This window comes from Hemiscyllium ocellatum, chromosome 17 (genome assembly GCF_020745735.1).
Source record: "Hemiscyllium ocellatum isolate sHemOce1 chromosome 17, sHemOce1.pat.X.cur, whole genome shotgun sequence".
Taxonomy (NCBI): domain Eukaryota; kingdom Metazoa; phylum Chordata; class Chondrichthyes; order Orectolobiformes; family Hemiscylliidae; genus Hemiscyllium; species Hemiscyllium ocellatum.
The window spans coordinates 7,354,389-7,375,728 of NC_083417.1; positions in this window are offsets into that span (position 1 = coordinate 7,354,389).

The window sequence follows — 21,340 nt, forward strand, 5'->3', positions numbered from 1 at the left end:
CTAGCATTATGTCATCCCAAGCCTGGATGTTGTCCATGTCATGGTACATGCTGGTCAGGTTTAATTGCTGGACAATAAAGAGGACTCAAATTGTCTTGAGGGAAGGAAGTGCAAGGTGATTACATATGGAGACAATCCCAACAGCTTGTATACTAATAGACTTTGAGCTTCCAGAAAAGTATTGAGAATGTAAACAGCAATGTTTTCATAGAGTCATAGAGATGTACAGCATGGAAACAGACCCTTCAATCCAACCTGTCCATGCCGACCAGGTATCCCAACCCAATCTAGTCCCACTTGCCAGCACCCAGCCCATATCCCTCCAAACCCTTCCTATTCATATTCCCATCCAAATGCCTCTTAAATTTTGCAATTGTACCAGCCTCCACCACTTCCTCTGGCAGCTCATTCCATACACGTACCACCCTCTGCGTGAAAAAGTTGCCCCTTAGGTCTCTTTTATATCTTTCCCCTCTCACCCTAAACCTATGCCCTCTAATTCTGGACTCCCCGACCCCAGGGAAAAGACTTTGTGTATTTATCCTATCCATGCCCCTCATAATTTTGTAAATCTCTATAAGGTCACCCCTCAGCCTCCGACGCTCCAGGAGAAACAGCCCCAGCCTGTTCAGCCTCTCCCTGTAGCTCAGATCCTCCAACCCTGGCAACATCCTTGTAAATCTTTTCTGAACCCATTTTCTTCCAAAATAAAAAAAAACCCTTGCTTCTCAAGAACGTGTAATCAGCGTTGCTGTATTAATACAGAATCCATGAGATTCACATTGCTGTGAACATGAATTTGGGGAGGACAAAGATTTCCAAGATATTATTCCTGAAAACTCAACGCTGAATCCTATGGCTTATTTGGGTACATGTAAATCTTCTCAGGTTTGGTGTAGGAATCCTCGTTACAAAACTGAGTTAGGTACCCTCGTGAATTTTCCCAAACTTGTAGAATTATAGAATCCCTGCAACGTGGAGAGAGGCCATTCAGTCCATTGTGTCTGCATCGACCCTCGGAAGAAGATCCCACTCAGACCCTTCACCACCACCGCCCCACCCCCACCCCACTCTATCCTCGTAACGCTGCATTAACCATGGCAATGTACTGCGGATGCTGGAAATCCAAAACAAAAACAGAAACTGCTGAAGAAACTCATCAAGTCTGGTAGCACCTATGGAGGGAAAGGCGAAAGTGAGGACTACAGATGCTGGAGATCAGAGTCAAGATTAGAGTGGTGCTGGAAAAGTACAGCCGGTCAGGCAGCATCTGAGGAGCAGGAAAATCCTGATGAAGGGCTTTTGCCCGAAACGTCGATTTTCCTGCTCCTCGGATGCTGCCTGATCTGCTGTTCATTTCCAGCACCACTCTAATCTTGACCCTGTGGAGGGAATGCAAAGTTAACATTTTGAATCCAGTGACCCTTTTTTTCACAACTGAGCCTGATGTTGCCCAAGTCCACTGCTTGTCAAATGTCAGTCTTATCTCACTTGTTCAGAAAGTTCTGTGGAATTCCTACAGAATAGCAGGTGACTTAGAGGTGGTATTCTTTTCACATACTACATAGCAATCACTCATCTAGGGTTTGGAACACCTGCTCAGGGAGTTCTTGATAATTCACAGTAATCTACCCTGCCTTCATCAGCTTTTACAGCAAATAACACATGAGGAGCGTTTGAGCATCAGGTGACTTGGCCATGCTAAATTGCCCGTAGTGTTGGATAAGGGGTAAATGTAGGGGTATGGGTGGGTTGCGCTTCGGCGGGTCGGTGTGGACTTGTTGGGCCGAAGGGCCTGTTTCCACACTGTAAGTAATCTAAGTAAGTAACCTAAGTAAGGACTCTGGGTTTATACTCGATGGAGTTCAGAAGGATGAGTGAGAATCAAACTGAAACATCCAGAATAGTGAATGGCTTGGACAGGGTAGATGTTGGGAAGTTGTTTCCATTGTTCAGAGAAACTGGGACCCGATGGCACAGACTTAGAGTAAAGGGAAGACCTTTTAGAATGGAAGTAAGGTGAAACCTCTTCAGCCAGAGAGTGACAAATCAATGGAATTCATTGCCACAGAAGTCTGTGGAGGCCAGGTCATTGAGTATATTTAAGACTGAGTTGGTTAGGTTCTTGAGTATCAAGGAGATCAAGGGTTATGGGGAGAAAGTGGGAGAATGGGAATTGGAAACTTAAGAGCCATGATTGAATGATGGAACAGATTCGATGGGCTGAATAGCCTAATTTCTTCTCATAAATCTTATGGACTTATGGGCCTTATAACTGGTCAAGAACACCTGGGGAAATTCAGCCATAATTGTTTGGATTGTATAATGTTCCCTTCAGATTCAGGTCACTGGTACAGAAAGAAATAAAATCTACACCTTCAAGACATTTATTCCAACTGGCCTGTGCCAGCATTGATGCCCCAGATGAGTTAGCATCACTCTCCATAACTATTTCATCACACCCTCCCATCATCCTCCCGTCATTGTTATATAAAGGGTTACTAGCTGTCAGGCTAATAGCTGGGGTGTGCCATAAATCATATTAGATGCCACATCACATCATACTGGGTCCTGTGGGAAATATATTCTAATGGAGTCCTGCTGAAACACATCTCTGCAAATATTGTAAATGGTCAATAAATGTTCATCAATTTGCACTGGTATGGTTTCCAATCCTCATCTGTAAAAAATACCCAAAACCCAAACGTGATATTTATACAGTCATAACCTGTATGTCTTTCACCTTTCGTTCTTATCAAATTTCCCCCTAAAAGAACTTATGAAATTTGCACAACTATTCACTGTGATGACAAATTTCACAATTCATAGAACCCATATGATGATTCATAGGCTATTTTAAAAGAGAGAGTCAGGACTGTTTTTATCAATATTTATCCCTCAATCAGTTCATGGGTGGCATGGTGGCTCAGTGTTTAGCACTACTGCCTTGCAGTGCCAGGGACCTGAGTTTGATTCCTGTCTCAGGCAACTGCCTGTGTGGAGTTTGCACATTCTCTCCATGGGTTTCCTTCCACAATCCAAAAGATGTGCAGGTTAGCTGAATTAGCCATACTAAATTGCCCGTAATGTTAGGTGCATTAGTCAGGGGTAAATACAGGGTGTGGGTGGGTTACTCTTTGAAGGGTCGGTGTGGACTTGTTGGGCTGAAGGGCCTGTTTCCATACTGTACAGAATCTAATCTAATTAAACCACTCTTTGGGTGAAGACTTTATGTCTTAATTCGCTTTTGGATTTATCAAGTATATCAGCATGCATTTGCCTCAATAGTACATTTGGATACATTGATGCGTTAAAATACCACGGCTGAATTGAGTCCACCTCATCTTTGTTCTTTCTCCTGAGCACCTACTGAGCAGCTTTTTATTGGCTTTAAGAAACCTGTTTATAAAATCAATTGAAATTAATTGGTCAATATCTTTCACTCATCTGTCACAATTTCCCATGAAACCTAATTTCTTTCAGTTTCTGGAAGTCAATCTTTTGCTAATTAATCTAACCCAGTTCTTTTAAAGTAACATCCCATTGAACTGGTAATAATGTTTAAAGAGAATTAAGCCCTTTTCTGTTAAGAAGGCACAGCGTGATTCATTGCCACCGATTGAATCCATTTTCGTCTGTCCAATCATAGACAGTGAGTCTCCTGAAATGGCTTCTCTTCCATACAGAGCCCCTATATGTTTTGTCCATGGTCTTGTTTCTAATTCAAATTCTATCCCCAGCTGCAGCACTCAAAGACACAACATTGGGAGCCAATTCTGTGTTGACAACACCCAGGTCTTCTTCACCATTATCACTCTCCAACACATCACTGCCTTTGTTTGTCGACCATCCAGTTAACATGCAGAAAACTGCTCTGGCATATCTTGTCCACTAAAAGCAAGACTAGCCCAGCAGTCATCTTTTTTATATTTAGCTAGTGGACTACTCTCAATCATCAGCAAAATGTCTGAAGGTGTGAATGACAGTGCTGTCAAGTAACGTTGACTCGACTAGTTTGGGTTCTACCAGGCCCATCCATCTCCTGACCTCATACAAACTTGTTCCAAGCATGGACAACAGAGCTGAATTCTTGAGAAGTTAATAAGACTGTCTTTGACACCATTTAAACAAACGTAGCATTGAGGAGCATTGCCAAAACCTAACTCAAGTGAAAATCTCTCCACTGGTTGGAATCAGACTCAGTACAAAAGAAGATGCAGTTGTGGGAGAATGATCATCTCAACTCCAAGACATCTCTGCAGGAGTTCCTTAGGGTAGCATCTTACTATTTTCAGCTGCTTCATCAATGACCTTTCCGCCATTATAAAGGTCAGAAGAGGGGGTGTTCGCTGATGTTGGCCCAACATTCAGCACCATTCTCAATTTCTCAGCAGTCCATGTCCTAATGCAGCAAGCCATAGACAACATTCAGGCTTCGGCTGATAAATGGCATATTTACATTTGGGCTACACAAATGCTGGTCAATCTCCATCTTTGATAAGAGGGAATCCAATCATCGCTCTTTACATTCAGCAGCATTGCCATCGCTGCGTCTCCTGATATCAACAACCTCAGAGTTAGCATTGACCAGAGACTGAATACTAGAGGGGAAGTAAATTGGCTAGACTAGAAAAGGCACAATTGAGGAGTGCGATGGAATACTCTCTATTTACTTGGATGGATACAGCTCCAGCAACACTCAAGAAGCTTGGCATGATAGAGGGTAGATCAATTTAAAATACAGGTTATCCATGGTGTAGCTGATAGGTGGAACAGGCATGAAGACCTGAATCGCCTTCGCTTGATCTTACATCCCTAACTTAAGACCAGAAGATCAGAAGACATAGGAGTGGAAGTAAGGCCATTCGGCCCATCGAGTGCCATTCAATCATTGCTAATGGACATTTCAACTCCACTTACCCGCACTCTCCCCATAGCCCTTAATTCCTTGTGAGATCAAGAATTTATCAATTACTGCCTTGAAGACATTTAACATCCTGGCCTCCACTGCGTTCTGTGGCAATGAGTTCCACAGGTCCACCACTCTTTGGCTGAAGAAATATCTCCTCATTTCCATTCTAAATTGACCCCCTCTAATTCTAAGATTGTGTCCATGGGTCCTAGTCTCTCCCCACCTAATGGAAACAACTTCCCACTGTCCACTCTTTCTAATCTCTGCATTATCTTGTAAGTTTCTATTCGATCTCCCATCAACCTTCTAAACTCTAATGAAAACAATCTCAGTATCCTCATCATATGTTATGCTTACCATTCCAGGGATCATCCATGTGTATCTCCGCAGGGCACGCTCCTGAAGTGGGGGGCCCAAAATTGGACACAGTATTCTAGGTAGGGCCTAACTAGAGCTTTATAAAGTCTCAGAAGCATGTTGCTGCTTTTTTATTCAAACCCTCTTGAGATAAATGACAACATTATATTCACTTTCTTAATCATGGACTCAATCTGCAATTCAACCTTTAGAGAATCCTGGACTAGCACTCCAAGATCCCTTTGTACTTTAGCTTTATGAATTTTCTCACCATTTAGTGGGCGGCACGGTGGCACAGTGGTTAGCACTGCTGCCTCACAGCGTCTGAGACCCGGGTTCATTTTCCGACTCAGGCGACAGACTTGTGGAGTTTGCACGTTCTCCCCTTGTCTGCGTGGGTTTCCTCCGGGTGCTCTGGTTTCCTCCCACAGTCCAAAGATGTGCGGGTCAGGTGAATTGGCCATGCTAAATTGCCCGTAGTGTTAGGTAAGGGGTAAATGTAGGGGTATGGATGGGTTGCGCTTCGGCGGGTCGGTGTGGACTTGTTGGGCCGAAGGGCCTGTTTCCACACTGTAAGTAATCTAATCTAATCTAAAAAATAGTCCATGCTTTTATTCTTTTCTCCAAAGTGCAAGACCTCACATCTGTTCAAGTTGAATTTCATCAGCCATTTCCTGGACCACTCTCTAAACTTTCTAAATCTTTCTGCAGCCTCCCCACCTCCTTAGTAATACCTGCCTGCCCACCTAACTTTGTATCATCGGCAAACTTCGCCAGAATGTCCCCAGTCCCTTCATCCAGATCATTTATATATAAAGTGATCAGCTGCGGCACCAACATTAAACCCTGCGGGACACTTGTCATTGGCTGCCATTCCAAAACAGAAGCCTTTATCCCAATTCTCCGCCTTCTGTCAGACAGCCAATCCTCAATCCATGCCAGTAGCTCACCTTGAACACCATGGGCCCTCACCTTACTCAGCAGCCTCCCATGAGGCACCTTATCAAAGGCCTTTTGGAAGTCTCGATAGAATAACATCCATTCCCTGGTCTAACCTATTTGTTACCTCTTCAAAGAATTCTAACAGGTTTGTCAGATACGACCTCCCCTTATTAAATCCATGCTGATTTGTTCTAATCTGACCCTGTACTTCCAAGAATTTAGCAATGTTATCTTTAACGATGAATTCCAGAGTTTCACCAACAACTGAGGTTAGGCTAATCGGCCTATAATTTTCCATCTTTTGTCTTGATCCTTTCTTGAACAAGGGAGTTCCAACAGTGGTTTTCCAATTATCCAGGACTTTCCCTGACTCCAGCGATTTTTTAAAGATCACAGTCAGTGCCTCCGCTATTTCCTCAGCCATATCCCTCAGAACTGTAGGATGTAGCCCATCGGGGCTAGGAGATAGATCAATTTTTAGACCTTTTAACTTTTCTTGCACTTTCTCTTTTGTAACAGTTGCCATAGTCAACTCTGCCCCCTGACTCTCCTTAATTGTTGGGATATCACTCATGTCTTCCACTGTGGAGACTGATGCAAAGTACTTGTTAAGTTCTTCAGCTATTTCCTTATCTCCCAGCACTAGCCTTCCTGCATCAATTTGGAGGGCCCAATGTCTACTTTTACATCTCGTTTGTTTCTTATGTACTGAGTTAGCTTGATATACCATAGGAGCCTACAGAGAAGTCTAAATAAATAAACAATTAAAATTTGTTTCAAAGAACTGCTGTGAATGTCAATGGAGAAATTTATCTTTCTCCAGTGTTTAATCAATTCACATATAAAGTGCAACATTCATACCTGATAAAGCTTTGTTAACCCGCCTACCCCATCTGATATTAGCAAAGGAGGATACAGACCATTAGCAACCTTGTCAGTAAGTAGCAGTGGAAAACCCAAAAACAACCTTAAGCATTCATCACAAATCCCTGAAGTGCTACACAGGTTCATGGAACACTGACGATCCGACAATTTCTACCAGGCTGTGTCTCAAACACATTGCGTTAATCTCCTGAGAGGACTGTCGAAGTGTGGGGAGGAAGGGGTGTCGCTTGGAGACAGAGCTTAAACGTGGGGAGACATTTGTCACAGTCATGCAGGGGCTGAAAGGCAGCAGGAAATGAATGGTGTGCAGATTTGTGCCATTGCAAAGGAGGCATTGAATGATGACACAGGAAAGTCGACATGCACTTGCCCAACACGACAAATTCACAGGGAGCAGAATGACAGAAAAGGGCTCAGCTAAGCTGAGAGGGTCGATTAAGAAAAAGGAACGAGTGCAATCCAGTTTAAAATCTCTTTAGTATGTTGGGAGATCACAGTATTATAAAAAATTAATAGGTTGACAGCCTTTATTTGAAACCTTACGGAGATTATGTATATTGCACATAAAGCAGGAACACAGTGCATTCAGCTCAATTGCTCTCTTCCCGATGAGTCCTTTTCAACTCATTTGGCAAGCAAAGCCTTCTTCCCATTCATTTCATTTCTCTCCCATGTGCTTATACCTGGCTTCACTTAAATACAGCACTCTATGTGTAGCTGTGATCCTTTTCGAGCGATGGTGAAAAATCTGTACGAAGATAACACTCTCACCCCTATGTCCAAAGTCTCAGATGCAGGGCCCCACTGTCAACACTGACAATATAGCCATGTCATTTTCATTAAACTGTACCGACTATCTGCTCTGTCATGTGGACATAGACTATTTTTAAAAAAGTCAGGAGTGTCTTGGTCAATATTAATCCCTCAATCAATAACTTTAATTTACATATTATCAGGTCATTATTATCTTGCAGGAGCTTGCTATTTGCATGACAACAGTGACTACACTTCAACAGTTAGCATACTGAGTGTGATACACTCTTGAACATCTTGAGAGAAAGGGTAAAGTTGCCATAGTCTGCTCACTCACGAGAGAGGTGACCAGTGGTGTGTTTAGCCTTAAGTATACCATACTGCAGATGAGGTAGAGAAAGAAAGTCCCTCATGGTAAGCTCAGCCCGTATGGGAATTCAACCCATGCTGTTCGTGTCACTATGTGACAGACCAGCTGTGCAGCCAAGTGAGTTAACCAAAGATTGAAGAGCTCCATGGCTGGGTTTGTGGCCTCTAGATGGAGCACTACATTCACAAGCACAAAGCTGGAGCAACACTTGATGATTACCCCAAGACACAAGCAACGTTTTCATTATAAAACAAACTAAAATCAAAATTAAATACCATTCTGAAGAAAGGTCACTGAACCCAAAACGTTAACTCTGCTTTCTCTCCACTGATACTGCCCGACCTGCTGAGTTCTCCCAGCAATTTTTTTTCCTCGCTTGGTTAAACATTCCTTTTGTACCATATTCACCCTCTGGCCAATATGATAAAGCAAAGCAAGCTGGCTCACTTATAAAACACTTAAAGTGTTAACTTTCATGTAATTAAAATGCACAAATAAATGTGTTAGGTGACAGTTTGTCTTGTCATAGCTGGTGCTCCATCTGTGTGTGGTTTACTTTTGTGATTTCAGATCAAAACTGCTTACCCTGATAATGCCGGAGTTAGACACTTTGAGACATTTTTCTGTGCTTTAGGTGCTATTTACATTGTTGTTGTTGTTTGAGGGAAAAATATTGGCCAAGACACCGTGGGCTACACCGTTACTCTTTCTCAGTCCAAACGCTTTAAAATTTTCTGAAAGCCACAGAAACATATCAAAGAGTCAGTCACAGAGAGGAGTTCTGAACTAAGAACAGCATCTAAGACCAACAAACAGTTTAAGTTTGACATTGCTAAAATCATGTTGGACATGTAGATATGAAGAAAGTCAGTTGTATTCTTACAGCAACACCTTTGATAACCCCAGGATATCTCAAAGTGAAGCATTATTTTTTAAAGTTAATTGCTGGCTCAGGAAACATTATTGCCCATCCATAATTGCCTAGGGGGATGCAGCTGCATTGCTGTGGATCTCTAGTCACATGTAGACCAGACAGGAACAGCAGCTTCCTTCTCTAAGGGACATTTGTGGACCTGGCAAGTTTCCTGACAATCCATACGGTTTAACGATCATCATCATCAAATTCTTAATTTCAGATTCATTCATTGAATTCACATTTCACCACCTACCACAGTGGTATTCAAATCAGGTCCTCCAGACTACTATCTGGATTTCTGGATTAATAGTCTCGATAATACCACAAAGCTATTACCTGTAGCTGTTGCAATGAAAGAAACACTGCAAAGTCCCACAAGCAGCAAAGTGATAATGATGAGATGATCAGTCTTCATGCTCTTTATTGTGAAATAGATATTAACAAAGAACAAAGAAGATTTACAGCCCAGGAACAGGCCCTTTGGCCCTCCAAGCCCTAGCCAATCCAAATCCACTGTTTAAAATTGTCGCTCAATTCCTAATCATCTGTATCCCTCTGTTTCCCACCCTCTATTGACTCACTCACAAGTGAATAATGTCCTTCAATCCTTTGGATAACTTTGTGATAAATATTTTGGATCCACCTGAGGAGTGAGACATCGATCTGAAGTACCGTCTCATCTAAACGATGTTGCTTCTGAGAATGCTGCACTCCCACAGCTCTGCACTGGCATGTCAGCCTACATTTTACACTGATAGTCTTTGCAGTAGAATTCTCATTGGGAAAGTACAAGTCCCTGAGACACAGCTGACACCAGCAATGTGATATGTTAGCAGGAGCATTGCAGGTGCTACAAGCAGTCTAACCTTGCCTCCCAAGTGAAATAACAATATTCGATGTTGTGTAATTGTGCTGACAGGTGAGGTTAACAAGGAAGATTTGCAACTGACACTATAAGCTGATATCAGCCTGACTACACTGAGAATAAATATGCAGGACCTTTTTATTGCACAGCAGATTTCATTATATATTTTTAGATTTTGCCATATGTACAGCTATTCAACAGCTTCGTTCATAATTATATCCATCAACAATTGCTAATTACATCCTTTTGAAATAAACTCCTTGAGTGCCATTGACTTATTATCTCTTGATAGTAATGAATTAGCCTTCGCTCAGTAAAGAGGAAGCATTGTGTAATGGATTGGCACCTAATTAGTACAAAACATAAGGATATGTTTCTCAGTTGCTATCCAATACAGATCTCCTCATTACCTACATGTTGGCCACTCAAGGAACACATGCCAATTGAATCTCAACCTGTATTCAGCACTTCCCACTGGCAACTTTCAGAAGAAACACCAAAGCTAAACCAGAGGCATTCACATTTTATTCACTTGTTTCTCTTGTTCTCCCCAAGAGTTGTGTTTCCTCATGTCTGTTAGGATGACAGGATGTTCCAAAGCATATGGCAGCTAAGAAGGACTTTGATGTGAAGTCACTGATGTAGCATAGGAAAAGGAGCAGTTAATAACACACACCTTTCCACAGGTGAATTGATGAGGGAACACACATTCTTTTTTGTAATTGATGCTGATTGAAAGATCAACATTGGCCAGGAAACTCGAAAATCACCTCTGCTCTTCTGTAAACTATGGCATGAAGTCATGTTCCAGCCTAGGACATTTTTCTTTAGAGTGTAGGAGACTGGCAGGGATGTTATAGAAGTGTGTAATATCATGAGAGGCACGGATAGGGAGAATGCACTCAGGCTTTTCCCCAGCATTTGAGAATGGAGAATTGCAGGGTATTTGTTTAAGTTTAGAGAGAAAGAATTAAAGGGAACTTGAGAGGCAACATTGTTACACAGAGGGTGGTGCGCATATGGAATGAGTTGCCAGCGGAAGTGGTTGAGGTGGATACATTAACAACAGTTAAAAGGCATTTGAACAAATACATGGATAGGAAAGGATTAGAATGATATGGGCTAACTGTGGGGAAATGGGGTTAGCATGGATGGGCGTTTTGGTCAGCATGAACTAGCTGGCCCAAAAGGATCTATGTTACAAAGGTGTAGAGGTGTAATTTACCTTTAAGAGAGTTGAAAAACCAGCAAGGACTAACAAAGCACAGATAATCCTGAACAAACTAAGAATGTAACACTTGGGAAACAAATAGTTGCAGTTGAGTTGCCATGAAACAAAAACAAATTCAAATTTGTTTAAAATAATGCCCCAAGTTACCAAAATCCAAATCAAGTTTGAATTTAGTATTTTGATAATATTAAAACCAATGGAACAATCCAATATTTTGGGGTATAAAACTGGATATCTTGAACAGTTAGAAGGAGAACTGACAAAGACCAAGAATTGTAGACTGCTACTTGGATAGCTTTCTGCAAGCTTTCTGAAACTAACCTAGAAACAATCTACAGAGGAAAATCTACAAAGGAGAATCAACAAAGCTGAGTGGTTTTTAAAATGGGAATTTTTCTTCTGTAAATCTTAATCGGGATTTTTTATCAGACGAGTATTTTAGAGTGGGAGGTAAAAGATAGGTTTAAGAGAAAAGAGCTGTAGATAGTTGTTGGTTTTAATATTCTCTGTTGGACTTAAAGAATAAAATCGTTAATTTTTACTTTAAATAGTGATCTCTGGGATAGTTCTTTGCCTCTTGTATTTTAACAGATTACGGCACGGGGAGAATCTTTTCTGTGTGGCTGGTTTAAATTAGCAGAGCAGTGTCGCAACACCTGTCAATGTGCTGCAGGACTCTACGACTCTATGACTCTATGGCTCAGAGATGGGTTCAGCCTTGGTTAGAAAGCTGACCTGAAAGATCCAGCAGAAACGGGTTCCCTCAGGACAGGCAATGTCTGTGAAGTGGACCATGAAGCAGAAACCCTCTGAATTGAAGGTGAAGTGAAAGTGACAGCACTCGACATCAAGGGGAGGCAATGTCTAGTGACATTATTGAGAGACTATTATTGCAGGACTTCAGCTAATGCTCTGGGGTCCTGGGTTCAAAACCTGCCAGATGATTTTGATTTCAATTAAAAATTTAGAATTAATCATCTAATGATGACCATGAAACAATTGTCAGAGGAAACAAACCATCCCAGTTCATTAACTGTCTTTTAAGGAAGGAATTCTGCCATCCTTACTTGTTCTGACCTACATGTGACTCCAGACCCACAGCAATATAGATGACCCTTAACAATTAGGGATGGACAATAAATACTGGTTAAGCCAGTAATGTGTACACCTTGTGAGTGAATTTTTAAAAAAAGCTGAGTGTGGGATCAAGGAACACCAGCCAAACTGGAATCAATGGGTTTCAGAAGGCAAACCTTCTGAGGGTAGCACAATGGCTCAGTGGTTAGCACTGCTGCCTCACAGCACCAGGAATCTGGGTTCAATTCCCACCTCGGGCAACTGTCTATGTGGAGTTTGCACATTCTCCCCGTGTCTGCGTGGGTTTCCTCCGGGTGCTCTGGTTTCCTGCCACAGTCCAAAGATGTACAGGTCAGGTGAATTGGCCATGCTAAATTGCCCATAGTGTTAGGTGCAGGGGTAAATGTAGGGGAATGGGTCTGGGTGGGTTGCGCTTCGGCGGGTCGGTGTGGACTTGTTGGGCTGAAGGGCCTATTTCCACACTGTATGTAATCTAATCTAATCTAATCAAACTCTCTTGTAGATAGGAAGATGGTTGTAATTGTTGGAAGTCAGTCATCTCAGCTCCGGATATCTCTGCAGGAGTTCCTGAGGGTAGTGTCCAAGGTCCAAACGTCTTCAACTGCTTCATCAATGCCCTTTCTTCCATTATTATGAAGTAGAAGGCATTTACTGTACCTTTAAGAGAGAGTAAATGCTGTTCTGCACAGAGAACTTGCAAGCCCCTGTGTATCTGACTAGATGGCAGTGCCAGAGTGTACTGGAAAATTGAAAATATGTAACAGTTGGCTGTGAAATGGATACCTGATTTGGTTTCTGTTTTGATGACAAGTCATATTTAACCAAGCAGTTGAAATTATGCCCCAGGATACCAAAACTCAATCAAGTTTTAATTTATTGTTTTGCCAACATTGAACTAGTGAGACTATCCGATGTTGGGGGTATAAAAAAGGCAGGTGTTTTGAAAATTGGATAGAGAACAACTGCCATCAAGAGAGACCCAAGACATTGCAACCTTCTCTATCAAAGGTACCTTTTCATATGAAATACATACACAGTAAAAAGAAAGAACATGACCCAGGGAGATCTTCAGCTGGAAGAAGACAAACACTGAAGATGACAGTCACTGTGTGGTTTTGAAATTAAGTTGATGTAATTTTAATATGTGGAACAGCATATTGTTACAGAGTTGGAGGCAGATAATAAGCAGTTAAGAGAAAGGGGGACTTAGAGTTATGAATGGTTGTTGCTTAATGTTCACTTTTAGAGTTAAAAAAAATGGATGTTATTTTCTTAAAATAGTGGAATTTGCGAGTTCTCTGTCACTCATATTTTACCAGATTATGAGGCAAAGTAAGCTTTTCTGGATGTTAGGTTTAATTAGCAGAGGGGTTCACTGCATGTCGGAACAGAAGTGGGGATGTTCACTGATGATTGCACCATGTTCAGCACCATTCACAACTCCTCAGATACTGAAGCAGTCATCTCCAAATGCAGCAAAACCAAGGCAATATCCAGCTTGGCCTGACAAGTGGAAAGTAACATTTGTACCACTCACATGCTATGCAATGACCATTGCCAATATGAGGTAATGCCCATGACATTCAATAATGTTATCATCACTGAACCCCCCACTATCAACATGCTTGGGCTATCATTGACCAGAAACTCAAACTGGACTCACTATATAAACACATAAACTCCCCACACACCACCCATGCCTTCCACCTCCTACAAGACTTTCATTTCCCTGGCCCCCAACACCTCATCGTCACTATGAACATCCAGTCCATATACACCTCTCTCCACCATGAAAAGGGCCTCCAAGCCCTCTGCTTCTTCCACTGCTGGCATCCCCACCAGTACCCCTCCACTGACACTCTTATTTGTTTGGCTAAACTAGTCCTCACCCTCAACAATGTCTTCTTTGAATCTTTCCACTTCCTCCAGATGAAAGGGGTAGCCATGGGCATCCACATGGGCCCCAGCTACCCCTGTCTCTTTGTCAGTTACGTGGAACAGTCCATCTTCTACAGTCACATTGGCACCAATCCCTGCCTCTTCCTCCGCTACATTGATGACTGCATCGGCACCACCTCGTGCTCCCGCGAGGAAGTTGAACAGTTCATCAACTTCATCAACACATTCCACCTGACCATATGTTCACCTGGTCTATTTTGGACTCCTCTCTCCCCTTCCTGGACTCTACATTTCCATTAATGGTAACAGATTCAATACGGACATTTTCTACAAACCCACCAACTCCTTCAGCTACCTGGACTACACTTCCTCCCACCCTGACTCCTGTAAAAACACTATCCCTTATTCCCAATTCTTCTGCCACAGTTGCTCCCAGGAGGACCAATTCCACCATAGAACACACCAGATGACCTTCATCTTCAAAGACCACAATTTCCTCTCATACGTGATTGATGGTGTCCTCCAGGACCAGTCATCCACATCCCGCACCTCTGCCCTTGATCCCACCCCTTTAACTGCAACAAGGACAGAAACCCTCAGTCCTCCCTTCCACCCCATCAACCTCCAGATACATCGCATCACCCCCCGCCATTTCCATCACTTATAAATGGATCTCACCACCAGAGATATATTTCCCTCCCCACCCCTATCTGCTTTCCACAAAGACCATTCCCTTCATAACTCCTTTGTTAAGTTCATGCCCCCTACCAACCCACCCTCCCCTCCTGGCACCTTCCCCTGCCATGGTAGGAATAGCAAAACCGGTGCCCACACCTCCCTCACCTCCGTCTTACACCCCAAAGGAGTCTTCCACCTCCATCTGAGATTTACATGCACTTCCACCCATGTCATTTACTGTATCCATTGTTCCCGATGTGGTCTCCTCTACATTGGGGAGGCAGGACACCTGCTTGCAGAGCGCTTCAGAGAACATCTCCAGGACACTCGCACCAACCAACCCCACTGCCCTGTGACTGAACACTTGAAACCCCCCCTCCCACTCCGCCAAGAACATGCAGGTCTTGGGCCTCCTCCATCATCACACTCTCACCACCCAATGCCTGGAGGGAGAATGCATCATCTTCTACCTTGGGACCCTCTTACCCCACGGCATTAATGTGGATTTCACCAGTTTCCTCATTTCCCCTCCCCCCATCTTATCCCAGATCTAACCTCCTAACTCAGCACTGCCTTTGTACCTTTCCTACCTGTCCTTCTTCCTTCCCAACAATCTGCTCCACCCTCCCCTCTGACCTATCACCATTACCCTCACCTCCATTAACCTATCACAGTCTCAGCTACCTTTCCCCCAGTCCCACCTCCCTCCCATTTATCTTTCAGCACCCTGGCTCACAAGCCTCATTCCTGATGAAGGGCTCTTACCTGAAACGTCAATTATCCTGCTTCTCGGATGCTGCCTGACCAGTTGTGCTTTTCCAACACCACTCTCTCAACATAAAATCACAGGCTACAAGAACCAATTAGAAATACTGCAAGTAACTCACCTCTTGACTCCCCAAGCCCATCCACCATCTACAAGGCACAAGTCAGGAGTGTGATAGAGTGGTCCCCATTTACCTGGATGGCTGCAGCTCCAACAACATTCAAGAAGCTTGACATTATCTAGGACAAAGCAACCCACTTGATTGGCTCTTCTATTAAGTGGAAAAGTTCCTTTCTATCAACCCTACCTCCACCTCTTCTAACTTTATGCAGTTCTATCAGATCCTGTTTCTATCTTCCCCTGCTATATGGAAAACAATTCCCCTCGATCTAGTCTTTCTTTATACTTGAAAACCTCCAGCCCATCCTGGTGAATCTCTTCAGTAACCTCTGTAGTGCGATAACACCCTTCCATCCAACCGGAACTGCTCTTCAGCTATGGGCAAATTAATATCTCATACAGCTCCATCAGAACTCCCCTGCCCTCATACTCAGTGCCGAGAGTGTAGTACTAGAAAAGCACAACAGGTCAGGCAGCATCTGAGGAGCAGGAGAATCAATGTTTCTGGCAAACGCCCTTCATCAGGAATGACATATTCAGTGCTTCAATGAATCCTACATGGCCTCTTAACCGCTTTATCTACTTGTCCCACTGCCTTTAAGGATCTTTGGGCAATTCACACCAAGATCCCACCTGATCCTCTGTACTTCCTAAGTTTCTGCAAATAACTGTGTGTTCCCTTGTCTTGTTCATTCACCTAAAATGCTTCGCCTCACACTTTGCAGGTCGCAATTTCATTTGTTACTCTCCTGTTCATAAGATCATAAGACCATAAGACATAGGAGTGGAAGTAAGGCCATTCGGCCCATTGAGTCCACTCTGCCATTCAATTATGGCTGATGGGCATTTCAATTCCACTTACCAGCGTTCTCCCAGTAGCCCTTAATTCCTCGAGACAACAAGAATCTATCAGTCTCTGCCTTGAAGACATTTAGCGTCCCGGCCTCCACTGCACTCTGTGGCAATGAATTCCACAGGACCACCACTCTCTGGCTGAAGAAATGTCTACGCATTTCAGTTCCGAATTGACCCCCTCTAATTCTAAGGCTGTGTCCACGGGTCCTAGTCTCCTCGCCTAATGGAAACAATTTCCTAGCGTCCACCGTTTCCAAGCCATGTATTATCTTGTACATCTCTATTAAGTCTCCCCTCATTCTTCTAAACTCCAACGAATATAATCCCAGGTTCCTCAGCCGTTCCTCATATGTTAGACCTGCCATTCCAGGGATCATCCGTGTGAATCTCCGCTGGACACGCTCCAGTGCCAGTATGTCCTTCCTGAGGCGTGGGGACCAAAACTGGACACAGTACTCCAAATGGAGCCTAACCAGAACTTTATAAAGTCTCAGTAGCACATCTCTGCTTTTATATTCCAACCCTCTTGAGATAAGAGACAACATTGCATTCACTTTCTTAATCACGGACTCAACCTGCATGTTTACCTTTAGAGAATCCTCGACTAGCACTCCCAGATCCCTTTGTACTTTGGCTTTACTAATTTTCTCACCATTTAGAAAGTAGTCTATGCTTTTATTCTTTTTGCCAAAGTGCAAGACCTCGCACTTGCTCACGTTAAATTCCATCAGCCATTTCCTGGACCACTCTCCCAACCTGTCTAGATCCTTTTGTAGCCTCCTCACTTCCTCAGTACTACCTGCCTGTCCACCTAACTTCGTATCATCTGCAAACTTTGCTAGAATGCCCCCAGTCCCCTCATCCAAATCATTAATATATAATGCGAATAGCTGTGGCCCCAACACTGAACCCTGCGGGACACCGCTCGTCACCGGCTGCCATTCTGAAAAAGAACCTTTTATCCCAACTCTCTGCCTTCTGTTAAACAGCCAATCCTCAATCCATCCCAGCAGCTCACCTCATCTGACCAGCCCATCTATATTGTCCTGTAGTCAAAGGCTTGCCTCCTCACTATTTATCACACCACTAATTTTTGTGTCACCTTTTCTATTCATGTTGAAAGATTCCATTTCTCCCACCAACTAGCCACCTCTGTGATATGAGTTTTGTTTTCGGATATATTTTGCATTTTAATCTTTTCAAGATTGAGAGGTAAATTATTCTTTTTTAACTCTATCAGTGTTTTTTATGTGCTAGGGGTTTCTCTAAAGAAATCAAGGAGTGGACTGGTGAAAGTTAGCCATAGTAGTGAGGTAGTGAGGCCATGCCATCTTCAGCTGCTCCTATTTTCCATTGTCTTCAACATGTGACAGAGAGAGGAAACTATGACTGTATGAAGCAGCCTGAGGTGAGTTCAGAGTCACCTGCTGCAGGTGAAAAATAATTGAGTTACAAGCTTGGTCTCCTGGTTGCCATGTTATTTCAGGAAATTGTACAAGGCATCTCTACCCGTTGCTGTCTGAGGGTAAGCCTTTAGTGGCTGTGTCCTCACAGCTTTGTACGTTACTGTAGTTTGATGTCAAACACCTCAGCAATATGTCGGAAACCCTGCAGTGAGCTGTGCACTTGAAAACAAAAAATCAGCTCCTACATCAGTTTTCAAATCCTCAAGAAGCAGGTGGCTGTGAAAACGTTTATCTGACTAAGAAAAAGAATGTTCCCAGTACTTTACACAGAGGGTAATAGGCGCCTGGAATGCATTGCCAGCAGAGATAGGTATGGTAGATTCATTTAATGTGCGTCTGGGCAGATGCATGAGTAGATGGGGAGCAGACGAATGCAGATCCTTAGGAATTGGGCACTAAGTTTAGACAGGAGATTTGAATCAGCAAAGGCTCAGAGGACCGAAGGGCCTGTTCCTGTGCTGTAAATTTTCTTTGTTCTTTGTTCTTTAATGTACACCATGGAGAAGGATCAATCCCACTCAATTGGAATCATAGACCAGAAGGACAATGACAGCATTCCCTCCAATTGTTTTACAGGCTGCCTGAACCTCCGAGGCAGAAACTTCCAGAACCAGAAGGTAATGTCATGATCAACATTCCCTCACTGCTTACAATGCACTGCACGTGCACGCATCAGCTCAGCTTAAAGCAAACATTGGACAAGGGTAGCTGATGCAGGAGAATTGCGTTAGGACTTTCAGAGGATTTGACAGGGTCAATGTTTCCTCATGTGAGAGAGTTTAAGACCAGAAGGCACCATCTCAGATTAAGACACAGTGAGGAGGAATTTCTCCTCTCAAAGAATGTTTGGAATATCTTTACTTTAGAGGACTGAGGCTGAACCTTAAGTCCATTCAAGTTTTAAGAATAAACATGTTTTTAATCCGGAAGGCAATTAAGGTATCCTTAGATAAGCACATGGATGATATTGGGATAGTGTAGGGGGACAAGCTGAGAATAATTCACAGGTCAGTGCAACATCGAGGGCCGAAGGGCCTGTTCTGCTCTGTATTGTTCTATGTTCTATGTTTATTGGAGAGAAGACTTGAAAGTGGAGTTGAGGATTATCAGATCAGCCACAATTCCACTGAAGGTGGAACAGATTCAATGGGCTGAATGTCCTACATCTGCTCCTATGTTTTATGGCCTTGGGTTCAACTCCTCCTCCAAGCCAAACCCCACCCTGGCTTGGAGTTAAATCATTCTTCTTTCACTGTCGCTGGGTTAAATATCCTGGAGCTCCCACTTCAACAGCAGATGGGCCTACATTTCATCGACATCGGTCGTTCAAGATAGAAGCTCAGCATCAGCTCTTCAAGGCCAGTTAGGGATGGGCAACACATGTTGATCAAGTCAGCAGTGCACAGTTAATTTCGATACAGGGCCAGCAGCAAAAGAAAAAAAAAATCAAATCATTTGCCTTTTGTTTAAAGGGCCGACACGTAAATAATGGTCCAGAAATTGTATTGTGTGTCACAACTAAATACATTTAACACATGTTTTTGATATTGTCATTATTTCATGGGTTGTGCCTTGACAGTCTAAGCTCTCAGACTCCATGTTAACTGGGGTCATGTGAAGCATGAAATGTTAATGTAAGTTACTGTTTGCAACTGGATAGCTTAGATTATCCCAGATACTGAAGCATTTGTGATGAAAATAAATATAAATATCAGGAACAATAACAAACAACTATCAAAATCTTCAGGAACACATGAACCACATTTAGATCCTATGCTATGGGAGCTAATCGAAACATTGTCTCACCAGGTTCAAATCCAGCCTTGGGAGACTGTTGCACATTCTCCCCATGTCTGTGTAGGTTTCCTCCAGGTGCTCCCGTTTCTTCCCACTGTCCAAAGATGTGCAGGTTAGAGTGAATTGGCCATACCAACTTGTCCATAGAGTCCAAGGATGGTTGAGTTAGTCATGAGAAGTGTGGGGTCACAGGGATCGGGATGGATTTGGATGGGATGCTTTTCGGAGGGTTGGTGTGGACTCGATGGGCTGAATGGTCTGCTTCCAATCTTTAGGGATTCTATGGGTAAATACCCCGCTGGAGGCAAAAATCCATTTCATGGGGGCAGATCAAAATAGTTGAAACATGTCATAATCAATTTAGAGAGTTATATTACAAAATCCTAAGTACTTAAATAAAGCCGTTGTATTCTGTAACAGAATTATGAAACAAAGTAAGCACTATTAAGATAACACAATAGTTTATAATCACTTATGTTATGAACTCAACTTCACTTTTTATTTTACCTGTATGTTCTCTTGTACATTGCAAGATTTTTTTAAGATTCATTTATGTTTCTAGGAGACAACTCAAAGGTACACTATCTCAGCCCCACGTCCCAGCCACAGAATCCATTGCATTTTCCCTTTAATGTTCCTGTTATACTACAAGAAATAAAATTTTAAAAGCATTCTTCCATTAGTTTTCAGGTAAATGATCCTATAAATTCTCTTCAAAACCTCACAGCTGTAGACTACTCAACTTAAACATTTAATTCATTGCAATTTTGCCTGGAGATTTAAACATTAGGAAAACTCTTCAAAGCTGACTACTTCTGATCAAACTCTTTTTTGTTTTTGCACAGATTCCGTGAGGACCACTTTCTTCCTTTGGCTTTGAGCTAGGCAAATCATCCAGCTTCTATTCTATTATGAAGTCCAGCAGAACATGAGGTGGCACAGTGTCTCAGTGGTTAGCACTGCTGCCTCCCAGTGCCAGGGACCTGGGTTTGATTCCAATCTCAGACAACTGTCTGTGTGGAGTTTGCATGTTCTCCTTTTGTCTGTGTGGGTTTCCTCTAGGTGTTCTGGTTTCCTTCCACAGTCCAAAGGTGGTCAGGTTAGGTGGATTGGCCATGCTAAATTGCCCACAGTGTTCAGGGATGTGTAGGCTAGAGGTAAATGTAGAGTAATAAGGTTGGTTGGGTTACTCTTAGGAGGGTCAGTGTTGGGCTGGATGGCTTGTTTCCACACTGTAGGGATTCTATGAATAAGCCTGACCTGCATTCCATGCAGTAAATGATAACATTAGTAACTGGTCCTCTAATAATGGGTTGGAGTTAACAAATTTAGATTTACTTTCATTGTCTCTGCAAACTCAAAGTCAAAAATCACCCAACACCAGGTTATAGTCCAACAGGTTTATTTGGAAGTACAAGCTTTCAGAGCAC